Below are 6,126 nucleotides of genomic sequence, written 5' to 3'. Positions count from 1 at the left end.
CATAATTATAGTTATAATTAGTTTTGTTGTACCATTTGACTTCTTGAAAACACCACTGGATCAAAAAGACCAACTTTGATTAATTAATATTGCTCAACCAAACAAAATTTGTTTTTTTAAAGAAAGGAATCAAGAAGTGTAACCCAAGGAGAAATATCGGAACTAACCCGCGATGCATGTCGTTCATCATGTTAGAAGTGTCCAATTTCAAATGTCAACATCTAGGTAATTATGCGAGCAATTCCTGAGAGACTTACAGAACCCTTCAGAACACTATAGTATAGTCTTTTTTACCAGGTTTAGAGAACCTGAAATACATGTAACGGTTAGTGTCACTAAACAGGTTATACGATAAAAATAACATAGCAAACAACACTCAAATGACTGAGATACCAAGTCTTTACAATTTCCATATTACATGCAACACATGACCGGTCTGTGGTAAGGCTTCACACAATGGTTAATGTCTACATAGCGCACACATGTAGGGGTGTTCTTCGTGTTTTTTTCTCGGGTTTTTCGGGTCGGGTTGTTCGGGTTTTTTGCTAGGAAAAAGTGACCCGATAACCAAACCATTTAAATCTCGGGTTGATCGGGTTCAGGTTATTCGGGTTCGGGCTAGTTCGGGTCGGGTTGTTCGGTTTTCGGGTTTAGATGTAATATTAAAAAAAATGTTTTTTTTTTGCAATATATAACTAAAATTCATCATTGTACTTAAAAATATTATCAAAATTAAAAAAATATTTGACAATATGACATGATAATGCTCAGAGGTCCTAAAACATAATGTTTTAGATACCAAAAACTATAAACCAAGACACATATACCGAAAAAAGACATTAAATGTTCGGTGTTTTTTTCGGGTTTCAGATTTGGGGTTTTTCGGGTCGGGTTTTCCAGGTTTTTGGTTGGGAAAAAGTGACCCGATAACCAACCCATTTAAGGTTCGGGTTGGTCGGGTTCGGGTTTTTCGGGTTCGGGTTTTTCGGGTATTCTCTACTTCGGGTTCAGGTCGCTTCAACTTCGGATCGGGTTTCGGGTTTCAGATAAAAATGAACAACCCTACACACATGGAAACATTTTAGGATCAAAATGGGTGGTATGGTGCACTTACTTTCTAACTTTGTATTACATAAACCTTACATTTCTTGAGAATTCTAAACTTGTTCATGAATTGTAACATGATTTTTAAATTGATAATATATGTTCAGTTATAGCATGTTAAAAGTTGGACAAAATCACTGAAATGGTTCCGTACATACCTTGAAGGCTAACGCATTTCCTTTTCAATACAGTCTAAACACGTTCCGACATCCATTAAAGATGTATGCATTGGGAGTTGTAATAAAATTGTTAGTTACCCTCTTACGTCACAACAACTGTATTTGAAAAAAAAAACAAACTAAAATTAGTAGGTGAAAAGGTGTATGAATTGTGAAAATCACTATCCTAAAGCGCTTATCTGAGCCCTAAACAATCTGAAATAGAAGTTGTTTATTAACAGTTCGAAACATTAAAAACTGAATATTGGGACTTGAAATCAACTGTCTAAATATCCAAACACCCTGATATACAGTTTTTAACAATCATGCTTAGGATAACTTATTTACCCATGTGACCTATTCGAATGGGTTAATTCGTTCCCTTTTCGGGCATGTAACACATATGCTCCAATCAAAAACCGCTATAAAAGAACCTACATTTACTGGCTTCATGCGGTTAGCTGGTTTAACAAAACACATCAACTATTTAATACAAAATTTTAACCTTTTTTTAACAAAATGTGTTTTGAGTCAACTCAAATCGTCCAAAAAATGCTTAGGTCGCCCATGTTAACACCTAAAATTATATAGATAGCAATCAAAAGTGTAGCGACTAACCTTTATGACAGTAACAATGTCTATTATCGGTATGTGCAGCAACGGATGCGTACTTCATGAAACCTATGAAATAAACCAGTCATGAAAATGCATGTTGAGTTAGTGTGTTGTAATTTCTATAATAGTCCCCCATACAACAACACCTAAATAATAATTCTGGAACCCATTTTGACCCAAACAAAACTGATACTTCATTAAAACAACCCACTATGACTGTACCCCATTTTGGCCAGAACGTGTTTCGACCGAAACATGTGAATCGTTACCCAGCCATACCTTATTTGGTTGATTGTTCAAATTACATGTCAGGATTAGGCCCGACAAAGTTAACCACATACCTAGTTTTGGGTTTTTTCTGGACCATTATTTTAGCATGTTGGGCATCAAAAAAGTATGAATGGGTTGTCATGGATCAAATTTCGTAGGATAGAAGACTCCCACAGGTTATGATGGGTTGTGGGAAAACAACTTATGGGTCGTACTGCCAATTGCTTATGACTGCCCACACTCGTCACCACCAGAGCCATTCCCAACAACGTACCTAGCACCAACCATCGCCTCTGCAACAACCACCATCAACCGAAGCCACCACCTTAGCTACTGTCAACCAACGCCACCATCATCAACTAATGCCAACACCACAGCCACCGTCAACCAACGCCACCACCTTCAACCATCGCCACCACTGCAGCCACCGTCAACCACATTGCCACCACCACAGCCATCGTTAGTTAAATGGTCCAACCCATGTCAGGACCAAACATGGAAGATATGAGAAATCATGAAAAAATAGTCAGAGAGTCAATAAAAAAACAAACAAACCTGGGAATGTTGAGCACCAACACCCGCAGCGGGCCCATTTGGTCCTCTAAAAACAATGGGTACATTAATCTGCCCAGCAGACATGTAGTTTGACTTTGCTGCAGAGTTGATAACATGGTCAATCGCCTGCAAAACATTACCAGCAGATTGTTAAAACAATCAAACACATACATTGAAACAGACGCTAGTAATATGTAGATGATGTAACCTGCATAAATAAGTTGAAAGTCATAAACTCTATCACTGGCTTCAGACCATGATATGCAGAACCAACTCCAATACCGGCAAACCCAGCCTGAAAATATGAATAAGTATTTTCAGACAAAGAAGCTGTAAAAAGGTATATATATAGTAAAACAGTGAAACTGAATAGAATAACTTCCGAACCTCGATAATAGGGGTATCAAGAACCCTTCCAGGTCCATATTTATCCAATAAACCCTTGGTTATCTAGCCAAAAAAAAATGTACAGTGAGATAAAAATACACAAAGATATCATGTCGGCCCGTCCATTTTACAACCTCTAGTTATTTCTTTTGTGGAAATGAAGAAAAGCATGAAATTCTAACCTTCTTAGCACCTTCGTATTCTACCCCCAATCCTTCTTCTACCCCTATTAAGCATATACACGCCTACCCTTCTCAACTTTTGAATTCAACACCAATTCAGTATTACAAAGAGATGATAACACCAAGAAATATTCTCATCTCATGTACCTATTTAATGAGATTACATCAGCTTTAACCCAAATACATCTTTAGAAATACAGATGTATATATATAGAATTGTTGACCAATTATCTGAAAACTGCAAATATATTATGTATCACTATATCTCATTCAAGCTGCATAACATGTTTAGGGTTAGGATCAAACATCATTCAAGCATTTTATTGAGCAACTAATGTGCACTCTAATAACATCATATTTAGCATATGAAATGAGTACTTTATGTGACCAAATGGGATGCCCCATAGTTTCTTGCTAAGGATGGATTTTTTAGTGGCAATAAAGATTCGTTTTCACGGTAAAAAAAACAAAATAAAACATGACTAAAAGGACTGTTAAAAAGAGCCTTTGTCTAAGATCTGATTTTCATCTAGTAATATTCTTAAACTTCATACATGCTCAGTTCCGAATTTCCAATGAATAGTCACATGAATTCAAAATTAGTCAATAAACTTTAATAAACATTCACCAATAAAAATTAAACATTCAATTTGATTGGATTAAAAAGGAAATGAGTAGGGAATAAGTGTAAACCTGAGAAATTGAATAGCAATTTGATGAGCGAAAGGGTGGAACATGAAATTGGTGGCATGAAGGAACATGACAAATCCTGTGCAACCTAGAATGAACAACGAAACCACTGCCAATGATGTACTATCGTGATTATACCTACAGAAAACACCATCAGATTAGATATAAAGTACAACATATTGATCTTTTTATCTCAAAAGGTTTTTGAATTCACCTTATGCGTAATAGAAACACATTCCAGACCCAAAAAAGAACCCTAATCTAAAATGGATGCCTAAAGAAAACCCAATCTATAAAAAAAATAGATGGATTCAAAAAAATAGGAAGTTAAATGATAATGAAACATACCTTACAAATGAACATTCAATATCAAATCAATTGGAGGATTCTAAAAACCCTAACCAAAAAACAAATGCATATTTAACATTAAATCGATGAAAGAAAGTTAAAACGAAGCAGGATAATTATACGAAAAACAAACCTTCGAGATGAAGAAATCGACACATGTTGGGTAAAAACGAAGCGGGAGCCAATCGACTATGTAATGCTTGCCGGAGGCCACTGTGGTCATAAGCGAGACCGCTATTCTAAACCCTTGACAACCGATGGTCATCCTCGTCGCCGGTGGCGAGTGGTGTCGCAACAACAGCCACCACCGTCTCTATCTCTAACACTCACTCCCTCTCTCTTATTGCCATATATCTACCATTTCCCTCTCTCCAAATGCCTGAATAAAGATCCATCATTCCATCAGATTGAATCAGTAACCTCGAAGAACTGGTGTAGACTCCTCTAGGGTTTACAAAGGATTATGAAAGGGGAAGACAAAAGAAAATCGATGATAATGAAAAGGGATGAACGAAGGAAAAGGAGAATTGGATGGATCTTCAAGATCTGAAAGCATGTTGAAGATGATAAAGATACCTAGATGAGAGTTTTTGTGTTTGATAGAATTAGGGTTTTTGAATGACACGGATGAGAAGCCGTGTTTGAGAAGCCGCTTATTGAGAAAATAAAATGCCGCTCAAAATCAATAGAGGAGGAATATCACATTGCCACGTGGCAGAGATTGGCTTAAGTTACTGCCATGTGGCACCAAAATGTATTGTTTTAATATACATAATAGATCTTGGGACGCAAATTACATCGGGGGAGTGGGAGAATATTTTATTTTCTTTGGGGTCTGCTGCTAATATTTATTTTATTGGTAGTTACAATGGGACTACCATCAATATAGATATATACATACGACATATATTGAGAAAAGGGGAGCCGCACAACAGGGATTATTATATACGAAGACAGTTGGAGGGCCAATTAGGAGGTGACGCAAGACAACAACATCAGCCGCACGAGATATACATCACGATCGAAGGTGGAATTTTGGAAGGGTTGAGTTCAAGAATTATTGGGGTTGAAGCAAGAGGCTTAGGTATCAAGAATTAAACGGGTTCTATCTATTTAATTCTTTTGTTTTTCTAGTTTCTTTATTTTTTTCTTCAATGAATTCTATTATTAAACCTTGTTTATTATCCTCTTTCTTGACTATGATTCTTGGCTAAACATTTTTTACTACCTAGGCTAATGACAATGGTTTAATAAAGTTTGGATTTTTATTCGATTTAAAGTGGTTTATGATTTTTCTTGTATTGTAACGGCTATGGAATTTTAACTTGGTGTATATGCATGCTTGATATTGATTTATCGCTGTTTATTGCTTCGTATAATCCTTGGTGACGGTCTATATCACATAATAGGGTTGTGCTAGGGTTCTTGATTTAAGTGAGTGTCTATATCACGTAATAGATCATTAATCCTTTAGGGTGAAAATCTAGTAAGTAACCTTAGAAGTAATATTCGGTAATTTTATAAAATCAAGTGTTCTATTAATCTTGTCGCTGTAAGGCTCGAGGTTGTTAATAGGTCTTAGTTTGGTATATAGCTAGGTTTAGGTTTTGTAAGAAATCGGTCTAGTTCCCTAACCATTCTCTTGTCTATTAAACCAAGTTGAAACCCATAGTTGCCTTAGACTTTCGCGCTGTAAGGAAGATTATCACATTAAGGCACTTTCAAGAAGTTAGAGGACTGTAAGGAAATCTAACAACCGGTAATCGTAACAGCCTAGGTAGTTCCACAAGAATCGCCTCGAGAAGGGTTGAGGGGCT

At 36.4% G+C, this 6,126-nt stretch overlaps 1 long non-coding RNA gene across 1 annotated transcript; it reads right to left on the bottom strand.

The window, feature by feature from the left end:
- Nucleotides 1-4,066: 4,066 nt before the first annotated feature.
- Nucleotides 4,067-4,506, bottom strand: LOC118489338. Its single transcript, XR_004887294.1, has 3 exons — nt 4,443-4,506; nt 4,310-4,358; nt 4,067-4,099 (listed from the first exon to the last, which is right to left on the bottom strand). It is a non-coding gene; the product is annotated as an uncharacterized LOC118489338 (long non-coding RNA).
- Between the last annotated feature and the right edge of the window lie 1,620 nt (nt 4,507-6,126).

Source organism: Helianthus annuus, chromosome 17 (assembly GCF_002127325.2).
Source record: "Helianthus annuus cultivar XRQ/B chromosome 17, HanXRQr2.0-SUNRISE, whole genome shotgun sequence".
Classification (NCBI taxonomy): domain Eukaryota; kingdom Viridiplantae; phylum Streptophyta; class Magnoliopsida; order Asterales; family Asteraceae; genus Helianthus; species Helianthus annuus.
Note: the sequence above shows the minus strand (reverse complement) of the source record. Positions and strands in the feature narration are given on the sequence as shown.